Raw genomic sequence first — 16,532 nt, 5'->3', positions numbered from 1 at the left:
TCATTGGCGGTTCCCAGGTGGGGATTTAGGCCTCATAGAAGAGGAGGCAGAATTTCCCAAGACCTCACAGAGATGTGGCTGCTGTGGATATTTGTGTCTCTCTGAAACTTCCTCTAGACACGATTTCACTCCATTTTAGAAGGTTCCGTTGGGTACCAGTCCTGGGAGATGCTCTGTGGCCTACTGAATAATACTGGGGGATACCTCATCCTCTGCTTCCTTCTTGGAGGTTCCCAATCAACAGTAGCATTTCAAAGGCTCTGAGAAGTCCTGCAAAAAGCATCTGTTAAACGTTCTTTAATCCTGTATTTCCTAAACTCATTTGACCGCAGATCCCTTTTGCTACAGGAAGCCTATTAAAGTCCTATGCAAGTCTCCTGTCCTCCCACACACCTTGGGGCCCTCTGATTACTCTATATTCTCATGCTAACTAAGATCTTAGGAAAAACCCAAACGAACTTTTTGGCCAACCCCAATACTTCATGGACTCACATGCTCTAAATTTCCTCCCAAGGTGAAGATCAGGCAGGGAGTTTATCATCTGGTCTGCTGTGGCCTCCTCTGAGCTTGGAGCAGGCCCACTAGAGCAGAGCGCAGACACATCTGTTCACCTCGACCGCTGAGCCAGCCCCTCTGGCAGCCTGAGTTTGCAGGCCAATTGCTTCCTGGTTCATGCTTTATGGTTCAGCCGGAGCATTTGGCCGGAAGGCAGGCATGTGTGCTCACTTTCACAGCCAAATGAAGCTCACCTGGGCCCAGGCTGCTTGGTGGAGGACGAGAGGTGAGCAGAAACACTCCATCTGCCAAATCCCACTCCCTTGCAGCAGTGCAGGCCCTGGGCTGTTCTCACTGTCTTGTTTTGCATATAGTGATGAAATATGAAAGGGAATTCTTCCAGTTTGAAAAACTGTTTGTCAAGGCACAGGGGCAGCCTGAACATGTGACAGAAGCTCCCTGAGCTTGGAGAGAGGAGCAGAGGAACACAGAGAGGAAGCAGGAACCACTCGAGAGGCTGGAGCTCCCTTCATAGGGGGCAGGAATGGCTCAGGGTGGCCACCTTCTCCCACCTTGTTGCTGCTGGCTGCTCAAGGTGGGCACCGCTGACCCAGAGCTGGTTCTTGGGAATGTTTTTGTTTTTGTTTCCGTCTTACTGCTCTGCGCTTTATTGTGATTCGCAGATGTTGCATCTTTTATAAATAGAAGGTTTGTGGCAATGCTGTTTTGTCAGATGATGGTTAGCATTTTTTTGCAACAAAGTTTTTTTTAATGAAGGTATGTACATTGTTTTTTTAGACAATGGAGTCCTGGACTGGGAGGCTTGTGGTGTGTCCTTGGGCAAGTACTTGAACCTCTCAAGGCCTGGCTTTCTCCACCAATGAAACTGCGTGGTAGACCAAATTCTCTGGGGCTTGTTAAAGCTTAGGTAATAAGATTCTACTTGGAAGCTGGTTTGTCTGTTCACACGTTGGTTGCCAATGTTACCTTGATCCCTAGTGAGACACATTGGACCCAGTGGCCATCCTGGAAGGGAGGGCTACACCTAGAGGGCCCACCCGAGTGTGATGTGCTATGACTTGGACAGACCCAGGCTTTCCTGCCCACCAAGATGGTGCTGGAGTTGGGGCAACCACAGGTAAGGGTCAGTGTGGCACTGGCCTTCTGGGTATAGTGCCATGAGTTGACTCCTGTTGGGCGTCCTCACAGTGTTACGTCTGCATCCCTATCTGTGTCTGCAGTGGGGTCTGCTCTGGGCACAGACACTGAGGCAGCCCCCTGGCATTTCTGATACAAAGTGTCAGACCCGACCTGACCCCAGTCAGAGTTGAGCCTGGAATGGCTAGAGCATCTGCAGCGCCTGAATCTGTGTCTCTTTGGCAACGTAGCCCTCGTGCTCAAGGCCACGTGATTACCCATCTCCCAGGGAAAGAGTGAGCAGCCCCCCTTGGATGATTGATTAACATCCTGTATTTCCCTTTGCCAAGGTGTCTCAAAAGCACACAAGCAGATGGCTTCTCGGGGAATTCCTCTGGGGAACCGTGCTTCTACAAATCCAAAAACATGTAGAAATCCAATATTCAAGTGAGAGAAGAAGTTGGGAAAGAAAATGTGCTCTTTCCTCTCCTCTCAGTTAAAACCTAAATACAGAGCTGGAGGGGTCAGAAGTAGCATCTACTTTCCCGTGGTTCTTCTCCCTGTAAGAGGAGAAAAACAGTCCTGGGGCTGCTTCTAACCTCCAGGGAAGGGACGCAGCTCTGGCATGTAAATCCGAGGAAGTGGACTTAATTCAACTGAACAAGCTTTGCTTAAGCAGCTGCTGTGTGCTAAGCCATGGTCCGGCATTGTGTGGAGTCAGGTCTGATAGCTTACGGCTTAAAAAGCACTTGACATGGATCTGGAATTTGTTCCCAGCTCTGCCACATTCCAGCTGTGAGACCTCAGACCAGGGGCCTAGGCTCTCTAAGTCTCAGGTTCTTAGCCTGTGAAATGGGGATCACAGTACCTGTCTCATAGGATTGTTGAAGGAATCAAATAAGTTAGGGCATACAAAGTGCTTAGCAGGGGCCTGGCTCATAATACGCTCTCATTAATCACATACACTCTCTCTTATTAATCACACGGCCCTAGGACCTCACAGCTGGCAGAGGGTATGTGCCCCGCGTTAGAAGTGACAGAGCAGAGGCTGAGAAAGATTATGTGAGTTTTCCTAAAATCACTTGGGCTGTTACTGAGAAGGCGGGGCTGGGATTGGGGTCTCTCAATTTTCCAGTAAGATGTCCCAGCCGTGCTCTGAGATGGGGGTCCCTCCCCAGGTCTCAGGTTGGTTTGGGAGAAGTAGAGCCCGCTGGTGGAGCCTGTGCCACTGCTGCTCTTTGGCAGAGGTTGGGCCATTAAGAACACAGCTCTTATTTTAAGTGTTTTTTATGCTTCCTCGAAAAAAGTGTTTGTAGAACTCCAAGGAGTTAGAAAAGCCACCCAGATCCATCCCCCAGGTTGGCAAAGACAGTCCCTCTGGGGAGGGAGAATTCAGAGCCCCTTTCCCCCAAGACCTGATCTTCCCCACCCTGCCCCACATCTGTGTTTTATGGGGCTGCTTGCTCTCTGGCATTTGGCTTTTCCTGTTCCTTTCCCTGAGGTTTGGTCCCATTAATGTTTATGAGCAAATAAAACTTGGATTGCTGCTTTGGGCCGTGGGATCAGTGTTGACTTGGGGAGGGATGTCTACTTTGACGTAATCCTGCTCCTTTGACTTTCCGTAACTTCCACTGCGGTCCCCTCCGGGAAGAGGAGCTGAAGGAGTGGCGATGTGATTAATGCAGAGGCCTCGCCTCCTCTCCAAACCTTGGCGTTGACGGTCCCCTGCTAAGAGCGGGATGAAAGCCAGATGAAGTGTCGGAAACACAGATGTGGCTTTTCTTTGAATTCCTACATGGATATGCATGGATGAGCAACCTTTGGGGACACAAGAGCTCAGGGGTGTCACGGGTGATGTGTCAGCTGGTTTCCCATAGCATGAGGTCTCAGGGCAAGGCTGGAGGGTATGATTTTGATCATATGCATGAGGATGCCCCATTCCTTCTTTGGAGCAAGAAACTGAACATCGTGAGCCATTACTTCAAGGATAAAATCCAGTTGAACTGGTGTGTTGTGTCATGTAGACCCCCCATGTTTGTACCAAATGTATCATTTTTATTTTCCTAGGTGCACAGAGTCCTGTTCGGGATTTCCCCCCGAGCTAATGGGCTCGGAGGAGCAGTCTTGGTGGAGCCAGGGTAGGGGCTGAGGTGTGGGGAGGACTGCCTGTCCCTGCGGCGGGGGAGGGGCTGCACGTGGGCTGCATGATGGAGGTGCATCTCCCGGAGAGGCAGCGTATTCCTTCTGGGGCTGTTGACAGGGCTGTGAGCCAGGTAGGAGGAAGGTAATCACATCATTTCATGGCACTCTTGTCTCAGGGGGCCAAATGAGCTGACTCTCCAAAACTAGGGTTTACTTTTGACTTTTTAATTTATGGCCTGACACAGATGCGTGCTAGTGCACTCCTCAGTTTTTCTGGAACAGCTGAGGTGTGCCTCGCAGAGCGGGTGAGATTAAGAGGAGCAAATGTGGCTTGACACTGAGGATCTCAGAGGTTAGCAGGGAATATGGGATAGGTCACAATCCACGACGACGCTGCTCAGCGGGATGGCAAAATGGGCAGAGGAAAGGCGCGGAGAAACCCAACGGCAAGCACCCCACACTGGCTGCAAGGGCTTCACGGAGGAGGGGGGCTGGCTCTAGGAGGATGGATGGGATTTCCGCATGTGGAGCCGGGTGGGCAAGGCTTCGGGGAAAGTTCGTCCAAAACATAGGTGTCTAGACAGAGAGACGAGAGCCACTTGGTAAGAGGTTCTGTGGAGGGATGTTCTGAAAGTGGCTGCAAAGGTCGAGGCCCTAATGCACTTTGAAGATGCTCAGTGGGTATTTACTGAATACATGTGTGAGTTAACGACCGAGCCTGCATTCAGCCGACAAGTCCTTTTACTGAGTGACTACTATGAGCTAAACACTGCTAGGGGCTCTGGATGTGCAGCTGTAAACAACACAGATACACGTTACTCCCTTGTGAGTTCACATTCTAGCAGGGGAAGACAGACAGTAAACAAATAAATCTAATACACAAGTGATATATACAGTGTGTTAGGAAGAGGTCAGCGTAGGAAGAAAGAATGAGTAGAGGGTGGGGACAGCAGGGGGTGTATGTGTGTGTTTGGCGGAGGTTGCAGTTTTGACCAGGGTTGCAGAAGAGGCCTCGTTGAGATGCCATTTCAGCAGTTTGGGAGGGATGTGAGGAATCAGCTCGGGGGATATTTGGGGGCAGAGCATTCGAGGCATCAGATCCTGAGGCAGGAGAGCTGATGCGCTTGAGGGGCAGCAGGAAGCCCATGTGGTCGCAGCAGGGTGCACAGGGGGACGGTGGCAGGAGAGAAGGTCAGAGAGCCCCTGGGGGCCTTGAGGCCAGCGTAGGGCTTTGGACTTCAACGTCAGTGATGGGGCCTCTGGGGGACTTTGAGTAGATGAGAGATGTGATGTGACTTCTGCTTTGAAAGTGTCATTCTGTGTGTTGTGTGCAAACCTGACTGTGAAAACCTGGAGGCAGGGAGACCGTTTGGGAGGCTGTTGCAGCCCCAGGTGAGAGGTGACGGTGGCCTGGCTGGAGTGGTGTCATGCCAGTGGTGTCAAGTAGTTCCGTTCTTGACATGGACGATTCCTTAACAGACTGAGTGAGGGTGTGAGAGACTGGAAGAGTCAAAGATGAAGACACAGTTTCAGCCTCAGTGATGGGGATGGGGAAGGCTGTGGGTGGAGCAGGTTGGGGTTGGATCAGGAGCTGGTTTAGGCGTGACAAGCCCGAGATGTTGTGGACATCTCCGTGGAGATGTGCGGGGCAACTGGCTTTCCTCGTAGAGTTCTAGAGATAGATTGGGGATGGAGATGTAAATTTAGGGGACAGTGGACCTGAGATAGTGTTAATGCCACAAGATAGGATGAGATCACCGAGGGGTTGATGGAATATAATGACAACCAGGGCCAACGCTTTGTTTAGTTTTAAGCGCCAGGCATTCTGTTAAGCACTTCCCACATTCTCTTTGTTCCACCACAATCTGATGAAGTGGGAGCTGTTATTTTCCCCATTTTACAGAAGATGGACCTGAGGGTCAGAGGCATTAAGTAAATTATTCAAGATCACACAGCTATTAAAGGTCAGAGCCAGAATTTGCACGTTAGTCCAAATTTTTAATCATTGCACTTACTGACTCTCTGAATTATGGACCGAATTCTGTGCAGAGTAGGGGATCCACTGAGGTGTTTCAGCAGAGAGAGGACTCAGAGCTGTGGGTTAGGCAGAGGCATCTGGAACCTGGGGGCTCCTGAAGAATGTACCAGGGAGGGGAGAGGTAGAGACCAGAGGCAGGGAATATAGAGAAGGTTCGGACCACACAGTGGGGGTTGGTAATGGGGCTTGGAGAAGGGATTTCCTAAGAAGGGGAGAACCAGGTTGTGGTGAATGCAGTGTTATGAACTAAGTCTTTGTGTCCCCCCCTGCCCCCCGCCCCACCAAATTCACATGTAGAAGCCCTGATGCCCATGTGGCTGTATTTGGAGATGGGGCCTCTCAGGAGGTAGTTAAGGTTAAATGGGGTCATAAAGGTGGGGTCAGGATCTGATAGGATTAGTGTCCTTATAAGAAGTGACTCTGGAGAGCTCTTTCTCTCTCTCTCTCTGTGTACAAGCACTGAGGAAAGGCCTTTTGAGGACAGAGCCAGGGGAGGCCACCTGCAAGTCAGGAAGAGAGCTCTCACCAGCAACCAAATCACCAGAACCTTGATCTTGGACTTCCAGCCTCCAGAACTGTGAGAAATAAATGTGTGTCGGTTAAGCCACCCAATCTGCAGAGTATTTTGTGATGGCAGCGCAAGCCGACTAATACATCGACTCTTTGGTATTCTGCTTTTTCCAGACCTGTGTCTTCTTGCCAGGCTACAGGGCTCAGCCATTTGATAACTGGCCTCTTAAGGAACTTCTCTTCTTCCTCTAAACATTTCTGAACGGACCAGAAGAGTCACTGAACAATTAGCTAGTCATTAGCTTCTCTGTGGAGCCCAGAGTGTTGCAGGAAGAAAATTGGTAAATTCTTTTCATTCTTAGTAAAACCTAACATTATCTCGCTAATGCCTGATATTAAGAGTTCAAAGTCATCTCTATATCATTGATCTTCAAAGGAAGAGATTTCCTTATTTGACAAGGCCTGAAAAAATGTGGGTGAGGTTCCTTTCAGATGGGAATTTTATTTCAATTTTGTTTAAAAAATATCTTTTAAGCATTTTTGTACAAAAAGTGTTGTAGTTTCTTTCTTTCTTTTTTTTTTATTTGAAAACACCAGAGTGTGGGGGAGGAATGCAAACAAATAACAAAAAAGATGCTTTTATAACATTATTATCACTGTTGAGAAAAAAGAAAATCCTTCCAACAGCATTGAAAAGTCCATAGATGAAATAATCTCATTTTTTTCTCTAAAGGCTTTAAAAGTCTCTGCCTGTTGATTCCATCTCTTGTGTCCAGTGAGGCCATGTATGTCACTCTTCAATGGCCCAGGGGTTCGCTATTGCAGAAAGATCAGCCCAGGTTTCTGGGCACATGCCTAAACAGAAGGGTGGAAACATCAGGGAACTAAAAACCTTTCCCAACAGAAATGCTGTGGACAAGGAGACCCTTCCCTGAACCAGAAGGAGGGACAGGGCAGCACCACTCCACCCTCAGGGCAGAGGATGGCAAGAGGGCTAGGGTCCCACCTCTGTGTCCATTCCCTTCCCAGAAGATTGTAAAACCAGTCAAAATGACATGCCTGTGAAGAAAGTGCAACATATGCTTAAAAATACTGGTAGAGGGAAACATCTGAGGAATGAGAAAAGGTTTGCCAGCTTTTACTACAAATGGGGGAAGAAGCCATCAGGGAGATGCCACCACCAGATTAACAGACTTTCCTTTTCTGGAACTCCCGTAGCCTAGGAGGTCAGTTTCAATTTCCCTGTCCAGGGCTTCCCTGGTGGCGCAGTGGTTGAGAATCCGCCTGCCAATGCAGGGGACACAGGTTCGAGCCCCGGTCTGGGAAGATCCCACATGCCGCGGAGCAACTGGGCCCATGAGGCACAACTACTGAGCCTGCGCGTGTGGAGCTTGTGCTCCGCAACAAGAGAGGCCATGACAGTGAGAGGCCCGCGCATCGTGATGAAGAGTGGCCCCCGCTCGCCACAACTGGAGAAAGCCCTCGCATAGAAACGAAGACCCAACACAGCCATAAACAAACAAACAAATAAATAAAACAATTTCCCTGTCCAGTGGACTGGACTTCTAGATGCGACATTGTGGCAGCCTATGGACTCAAAGCACAAGACCACAATTCCAGCTATAAAATCACCCCAGTGCCAACAAATGATGTGATGGTAACTTACATCCTGCAACTGGGAAATCTCACAATATTCTAGATGAGAGTTTTAGAACATTAAATAAATTTGCAACATGGCTGACTTCTCACCATCCTTGCCACTTCCTGCTCTTGGCCTCCATCGAATCACTGGGTTCAGTGACAACATGTGTCCCCCGAGCATTTCGAGTCCACCGAGGGGCAGGGAGCCCCCAGGGAGGCTGGCACCCTTGATTCCGTCCCTAGTCTGAAGAGGAGCGGGCTCTGGCGCTGCTGGAACTCGTCTGCAAGAAGGCACCAAGAGGTGTGCTCAGTGCCGCCAGCCCCTTGGGAAGCCGATGTTTCTGGGATCTTAAGGTTTTCTCTTCTTTTCCTGCGAAAACGCTTTCTCAATAAAAATGAGTTGTCAGCTGCTCTTGAGACCCTCTAAATTGATTTTGGCTCTGTCCATTACAGGTAGCTTCTGTGTGAAGAACCCGTATAAATCTTACTCAGTGAGGGAGTGTTAAAAATGGCAAATTTCAGAGTAAAGGTTTAACAAAAACCATAAATAAAACTTCAGAAAAAATGGAAGTGTTTATAAACATCTGTGGAATTCCACACAGGAACGAGTGTGGTTCAAGTGCCAAGAGATTGACTGTGTTTGCCTGGAGAGAGGGAGTATCCATCTTTATTTGGCCTCTGCTCAGGGAGGCTTGACGTGGAGAAGCACAGACATGGGCAGGGCTCCATGGCCGGGTGCGTGAGAGGGACTCTGTCGCTGTCAGGGGCCGGGGCAAGTCCGGGCTCGGGAGGCTGCCAGTGGGAGAGGAACTTGCCAAGGACCGGGGCCTCGAGTCCCAAGTGTCCAGGCCTACTGTGCGCCTGCATGGTGGGAAGGTACTAACATCACAGTGATCTCATAATCCCAGCAACAAGTGATGTGCCCGTGGCCCATTTTCCAGCTAAGGAGACTGAAGCAAAGAGGGGTCTGTGACTTGTCCAAGCCCTAGAGCAAGCCATTGTTGGAAGCTGGAGCAGAGCCAGTGGTTCCCAGTGCCTGGGCCCAGTGGTACCAGGCCTGCATTTTCCCTGCCTCTCTGGGGAGTCCCCCTGCCCTCTGAGTCCCCTGGTTGTGTTTTCTAAATGAAACACTCTAGAGTTGCTGAGGCCCACTGGGCCTCCATCCTTGCTGGAGACTATCATGCCTCCACCCAGTGCAGCTTAGTTTATGCCCAGAAACGGGGCTGGGAGAGCCAATCCCTTGGTAGACTTTCTAATGGGACATAGATCATTACAGGTGGGACTCAGGTTTTACAAAACAGTTTAGGAGGTAGATAAATTAGATCATGAAAAGTGCATAAGGGACATCAATTATGCAGGAGCCAGAAGAATGATTATAAAGTGATCTGGCCTCAGTTTTGGCCCATGAAACATTTAACTGCAGCCATTAAAGTAGAAAACACCCCTTGCTCCCTACTTCAGAGAAGTGGGGTGGTGGGGGATGCAGCTTTGCCCGAGGGGGGTTGTAAAACACGTGATGACCTCCTTCGCTTGTGGGCGTCTGGGGATAAAAGGCCACCTGGGAGGCACAGGGCACTGGAACTGGGCTCTTTGGGTGGAGAAGAGTCCGGGGGGCTCTGGGAGCACAGAGGGCCTGGAGAGGGCTCAGCAGAGGCTCTCCCAGCTCTTTTTATTTTTTTGCGGTACGCGGGCCTCTCAATGCTGTGGCCTCTCCCGTTGCGGAGCACAGGCTCCAGACGTGCAGGCTCAGCGGCCACAGCTCACGGGCCCAGCCGCTTCGTGGCATGTGGGATCCTCCCAGACCGGGGCACGAACCCGTGTCCCCTGCATCGGCAGATGGACTCTCAATCACTGCATCACCAGGGAAGCCCTCCCAGGTCTTTTAACCCAGAGGACAAAGGTGCTCACCAGAACATCCTGGGGGAGTCAACAGACAACGTGACCCCTGGGTCCTCAAAAATCCCCCAAAGCTGTCATGCTTGTTCTGCTTCTTGCCCAGCAACAGTGCAGACCTGGCCTTCAGTGGGCTGGCAACTGCCAAACTTCCCTGACCTGATGCAGCCGGTGAACATGGGCGTCCAGGGAGATGGGCAGGTGATGGTGACCCTGCAAGCAAACTGTGCATGTTGGCTTCCTCCATGAAGCTTCAGCCAGCATGACTGGTCCCAGGCCTGGGCATGACTTCTGTCTCCGAAAGAACCCCGACCTGACTCTGAGCCACACACACAGGCTTCCTTGATGGTCTCTCAGCCCTACTGGAGGATGTGCTGTGTTTCTGGAAGGCAGGGGCCTTCTTCCTCCTTCTCTCACCCTGTGGGCTTTGGGCTAGGCACATGGTGCTTCAGCTGAGCCTGTTTGGGTGGGGCTGGGGGTTAGTTCCCAGCTAAAGGATCATGGCACACACTCCTGGGCTCTCCCTCCCTGTGGTGGGTCACTGCTGGCCATCAGCATCTCTTGGAATCAGGGTGCGCTTCTACCTGGAGTCCTCTCTTTGCTTTAGGCCCCCCTGTGCCTTGGAACACAGCTGCCAACAGGCGCCAGGAGGAAGAGGCAAGTGGCATGGCTGCAGGAGTTCAGTCCTCAGCCTTGTGCCCTCAGGGGGAGGGCTGAGCGGGGCATGTAGTAAGTGTGCTGTGTGAGCGGGGAGCTTTGTGAAGGGAGGTAGAGTGGCAGGTGGGTGAGCACAGTGCCAGGGAAGTTCTGTTCCCATTGGAGGTCAGAGGTGAAGGAGTGTGTTCCCTATCAGCCGGGTTCTCATTGCCCCTGGTCTCCCGGGCCTCTGGCCCTTCCTCCCCAAGGTCACCATTTTCCTGGGTCTTGCTGCTGGGCAAGATCAAAAGCTCTTCCTTGGAGTGGAGAAAGCAGTGATGTGACCTCCTCATTAATACTGGGGGCTCGGGATTCTGACAGATGTAGGATCACATCCCCCTCTACTATTTACAAGCTGGGCTTCCTGGGATAAGTTACTTAACCTCTCTAGGCCTCAGTCTTCTCAACTGCAGGACAGAGATCACAATGGCACCTATCACATTCTGCATATGAAGTGAATTCTCTGATGGGTGCTTGTCAAGGAAGGGTGTGTTCTCCCCACAGTGGAGGGATGGGTGTGGGACTTTTAGCCCTGCTTGGCCTTTTAGAGGTTGGAGTTTGGGGGCAAGCACTTGGCCTTCCAGGTCTCAGTTTATGCATCCGTGAAATAGACTGACTTTGTGATCAGATTAGCCATAAATATCAGCAAGTCCACTTTTCAAAGGCTGAAGCCATTTGTTACTGGGTTATACCCTACTTATCCACTTTAAACTTGCATTATTGGATCATTAGTATTATTAATGACAATCCAATCGCTAACATTTATCTGAAATTTCTCATGGTGCAAAGTCTGGGCTAAATGCTCTGCATGTGCTTTCCCACCTAACTTCTCAACTCAGTAGATGGTGGAGCTGAGGTCTAGAGATATTAAGGGACGTGCCCAAAGTCACAGAACTAGAGTGATGGAGGCAGGGTCTGAACCCTGGCAGTCTGACTCCTGAGCAGAGACGTTCACAGGCAGGCCTGCATGGCAGGAGCTTTTCGAAGTCCTGCCTGGGAGCCCACCATTCTAGAATGAGGCAGACAGTGGCAGTAGGGGTGGGAAGGAATTTCTACTGTTTTTTACAAACCTGTCAGAAGGAGCCCCATGAAGTTGATTTCATTTTCTCTCGGATTCCAACAGCAGTCAAGCTGCGGTAATTTTCCCTGAACTAAAGGCCAGTCTGCAGAGAGAAATACTTCCGCAAAGCTCTGAAATATGCTTGCATGCTGAAAAGGGCAAGGCAGCCCAGCCCACAAATGAGGGAAAGGGCACAGGGCTAGCTCAGCCATTTTGTGAGCTGATGGCTGGAAACGAGTTTGGATTGTGCTTCTTTGGCATTTTGCACACAGCGGAAGGAAAGTTTAAAAGATATTGCCTGGAGCTCAGACTATGCAGCAGATTCCACCATGATGAAGGAAGCAAGAGGGCACGTGTGTCTGTGGGACTGGGGCTCGGTTGATTGTAGATTTATATATAGATAAGGCTAATTTATTGCCCAATCCACGAGGTCTTTGAATGAAAGCTGTTATTAATATTTGCACAGGGATAATAGCATGAAATGGAACTGCCCTTGGGTACAATTTGGGTAGATAGTGTAGTGGGTACACTATCTAATACCCACTGTCCTGGGGTAGACAGTGCTCCAATTTATTTATTAACGCAACCCTTCTGGCCTGTGAGGAGCAGGACCCTGCTTGTCTGGTTTGTGTTGTGTCCACATTTAGAAGTCATGTGACAGTTTACTTAACTGTATTGAACTTGACGTTAAAAGGTGGAGAAGGAATCTTGGAAGAGGAAAGCCACAGAGCTCCTTGGAAGGCTGGAGGGCTGCAAAGCAGCAAGCATCTGGGAGTCTCTATACTTGGGTTCTTCCCCCTAAAGGGAGCTCTTAGAGTTTTGGGAATCACTTCCTAAACTGTAAACTGTGTAGTCTTTCGTGTGTGAAGGTGGTGGCGGCGGCTGTGCTGAGCACTGATTATGCAAAGCTGTCATTGGAATTGTTGTGGGAGAGAGTTCCTGGCATCCCTGAGGCCTCCCCAGCTCCCATGACAGTGACAGTGGCACAGCGCTCCTCCTGCCTCCTAAAGACAATGTGAGGGCCTGATTCCCAGCTCGCTTTGGGCTCCTTGGGTGGTGTTCCTGCCTGGGATGAGAACTCAGGCAAATGGCCGTCATTTCTGAGCGTGACAGGCAGGGGCGGAGGGCCGGGGCTTGGATGCCTGTTGTGTATGACCACGATGCTAACCAGCTCTACCCTGTTCCAGGTCTTGGGTTGTATGAACCTGTGTGTAAGTGTCACAGTGAGTGTGACAGAATGTGGTTACTGCTGGATCTCCTGGTTGCTATCTTGCAGCTTTGCCACTAGAGAGGGAATGAAGCCAGCCCTTCTGTCCCCTATTGAAAGCTCACAGGGAAGTGTCTTATTGGCCCATCCTGACCAATCACCAAGGGCAGTGGGGGGACCTGAGAGGGGCCTGGCTTAGGTCAGAGCTCTGATTCTGGCCATTTGCAATAGCTGGAGGTGACAGGAAGTCAGAACATGGCAGCTCCACTTCCAGCCATGTGGCTTCAGACGGGGTGGCTGGTGGAGAGATCCCTTGAAGGAGGGTTGCCTTTTCCAGAAGATGGGGAGAGCGTGGCAGAGAAGACTGGTGAGCCAGTACACATTTTAACCAACAGCAGCAGAGGTAGAGTTGACAGTCTGCCGATTTGATCGAAGGGACAGTGTCTGATTGAAATGTGTATTTCTTGATTACTAGTGAGATTTGTTGGCCATTTGTGGGTTTTTTTTTTGTGTGTGTGTGAATTGCCTGTCTGTGGTCTTTGCCCATTTTTTTGGTAGCCATTGCTGAATATTTCAGGGGAGGTGAATCTGAGTTTGCTATTTTCCACTGCCTTTGGTGGGTAATTGTGCTGACTGTATTTACTCCTGCCTAGAAAAAAACCAGCTGAGTCTCCAGAAAACCACTGTGGGAATCCAAGTAAAATGCTCTCTCCTTAATCAAATTTCTTGTTTGGTCATTAAATATTTTATGTGAGAATGTGAGAATTACTGATTAGGGCCAATATCAATAGCCTCAGATAAGCAGTGTATAACACTAATTAGAAGGTACTGAGTAGCTCCCAGTGAGTTGTCTATAGCAATTTGGGAATTGCCGTAATTGTTGGCAAGCTGAGCTGGGAGGTGGGCATGTTAGCTAGGGGTGGTGCGTGTGTGTCTCTGTCAAAGGTGCGTTGATGGGCAGGGTAATTGCAGTGTGGCGGGAATCACTCTGCTGATTTGGAGGGCTCCCTTTGGGTGAGCTGTCCTGCCTGGTGGGTGGCATGGTGGGCTGTACTGCACCCTCCATCTCCAGTCATGTGGTATCTGGGTTAATGAGATGTTGCTCTGAATGGTGGAAGTTTCCAGCCTGAGAGGTGGGACATCTGATCACTGCCTCACTCATCACTCTGCCTGTGTACATGTCTCTCCAGTCTCTCTTACCCCTTCCAGCACACACACACACACACACACACACACACACCACTGCTTAAGCATTACTGGCTTTGTTTGTTTGGAATATTACTTTGTGAGGGTTTTGTTCTACCTTTTGCAGGGGAAGCTGAACAGGCTGCAGTGAGATTTACTGGCTGCAATATGTCAGGATCACATCAGCATCCCAACTTGGGTCACCCAATGTGTGTACCTCGTGAGAGGAGGGAGGGGCTTCGGTCCTGGGGCCCCCATGTCTCGGCAGGAGTCTCACTGAGTTAGTCCCTCCTGAGAGACTTCCTCAGCCGTGGGTCAGTGCTTCCTTCCTCCCCAGTGAGTGGGCTAGAAATCACCAGGGATCAATGGAGAGGGCTAAGAATGTGCGGGGAGCCACAGGAAGAAGGATGGGGGGGTCTGCTAATGCTGCCCATGGGAGTCCACTCATGGCGGTACCGTAGTGGGGGAACTGGCTTAGGGGTCAGAATCCCAACCCCACTTCCCACCAGTTCTGGGAAAACCATGGTACCTCTCTGAGCCACTGTTCCCTCTTCTATACATAGAGGATAATGATACCTACCTTGCGGCTGGTCATTTTAGAGGTGGTGCAGCCTCCGGAGCCACTCGGATGGCCTGAATGCCTGTCCATGCCTCTCCCCATCTGTGCAGCTTCAATCAAGTTATTCAACCTGTGAGTCTCAGCTTCCCAACATGTGAAATGAAGATAATAACAGGACCTACCTCACTGGATTACTTGGAGAATTAAATGAGTTGTAAGGAATTTAGACCAGTAAATGCTACACAAGTGTTTGTTAAGTATAAATAAAAGTTTCATAAATTGCCTGAGATGTGCCAGGCAGCACCAACCAAGTGCTCAAGACACCCATTGTACTAAGCGCTGGAGACACAGATGTGAAGGAGCCAGACAGGGTCCCCCCCTTTCCAGTCCAGGGTAGACACAGGACACCAGTCAGAGAGCAGGATCATGGCACATGGTGGTTAGTGCCATGAAGAAAAGGAAAGCAGGGTAAAGTGGTGAGGAATGACGGGATGGGAGGGAAGGTTATTTTAGGTAGTTGGGGCCGCATTTGAGTGGATACCTTGGTGAAAGGGGGGAGTGAGTCGTGGGAAGAGGAAAAGGGAAAAGCAGGCAGAGACCCTTAGCTGAGGCTGTGTGGCTGCTCTGCCCCCAACCCTGTGCATCCCTTCCCAGGCTCATGAACACTCCCGCCCAACCCCATCATCCCTTCCTGCCTTCCCTCCCAACTCCTGGTGCCTGCAGCTCTTTGTTGGCAAACTGACCTCAGGCTGCTGGTAGACAGGAAATATACCTGGGAATTTTCATCCTCCACCACCCCCCTGAGGCAGCCTTTAGCCAATGACTCCTGGGTGCAGAGGTGCCCCTGCCAGCCCCTTTGCCCCTGATGGGGAGTGACCTCCACTGTTTCCTGGACTCCCTGGAGGTACCGCGTCAAACCACTGGCTGTGGGACTTTGCTAGATGGGGCTCTCTGGCCTGGCTTCGTCCCCTCCTGATACTTCTGCCTCACTTCCTTACTGGCTTTGTGGGAACACTCCCCTAATAAATCAATTTCACATGAACCTCCTCTCAGTTTCTGCTTTTGGGGAACCTAAATCAGACCCTGAGCCAGAAACGAGTGTGACATGTTGAAGGAATAATGAGAGACCAGCAGAAAGCGGGGAGAGGATGAATGGAGGAGAGGCTACAGAGGTAGGCAGGGCTGGATCATTTGGGGACTTGTTGGCTGTGATAGATTTGAATTTTCTCCAAGAGCAGTAGGAAGTTATTCAAAGTTTCTAGGCAGGGGAGTAAGAGTATACAATTTATTTTATAAGAAAGCATCTCTCTGGCTGCTACGCAGAGAATAAACTATTAGGGGAGAAGAGTGGAAGCAAGGGACACCAGTTAGGAGGCTTCGGTAGTCACCCGAGAGAGGGATGATAGCCTTGAACTATGAGGAAAGCCAAGGGGAGGGATTTGGGGTTTGTTCTGAGGGTTGGTAGGTGATTGGCCACTCTTAATGTTTAGACACATGGGTTCAGTTCTATAGTTTGCTCAAAGTCATAGCAAGTCTAAGAGTTCAAAATAAGGACTACGGGCTGGTGGTGGGCCTGTGGCGGCCCTCCGCCATGGGTCCTCTCCTGCCCCGCCACAGACATGAGACACAGACACACACGCCTCTCCTTGCTCTGAACCCAGGAGCCCCTGTTGGAGCCTTTCTACATCGTCACTTTGTACCTTGTCCTGGCTGCTTGTGCCTTCCTCCCTGCTGCTGGGCTGTGCCCTGGGGCCCTGCTGGAGGGGTCCTGTGGGAAGAGCCTGGGCAGGAGGGTGAGGTCTCCATCAGATCCTGCCCCTCCCTGGGCCTGGCTCCTTGCCTTGGATGGAAGGGAATCATGGGTGGGAGCACAGAGACCCTTCTGCGGCCTGTTCAGGGGCCTTTAAAGGGAGGTTTTGTTGAGAGGTTTGCCTGAGGAATGAAAGGCCAAGGGGACCCCTGCTGAGAC

At 50.6% G+C, this 16,532-nt stretch overlaps 1 long non-coding RNA gene across 1 annotated transcript in view; it reads left to right on the top strand.

Annotated features, from left to right (window-relative positions):
* LOC131754422 (uncharacterized) overlaps positions 1–16,532 on the top strand; it is a 253,397-nt gene that overhangs the window by 95,861 nt on the left and 141,004 nt on the right. The gene's annotated exons all lie outside the window — the stretch shown is intronic.

This window comes from Kogia breviceps, chromosome 4 (assembly GCF_026419965.1).
Source record: "Kogia breviceps isolate mKogBre1 chromosome 4, mKogBre1 haplotype 1, whole genome shotgun sequence".
Lineage (NCBI taxonomy): Eukaryota > Metazoa > Chordata > Mammalia > Artiodactyla > Physeteridae > Kogia > Kogia breviceps.
This window is presented reverse-complemented; position numbering and strand designations above follow the sequence as displayed.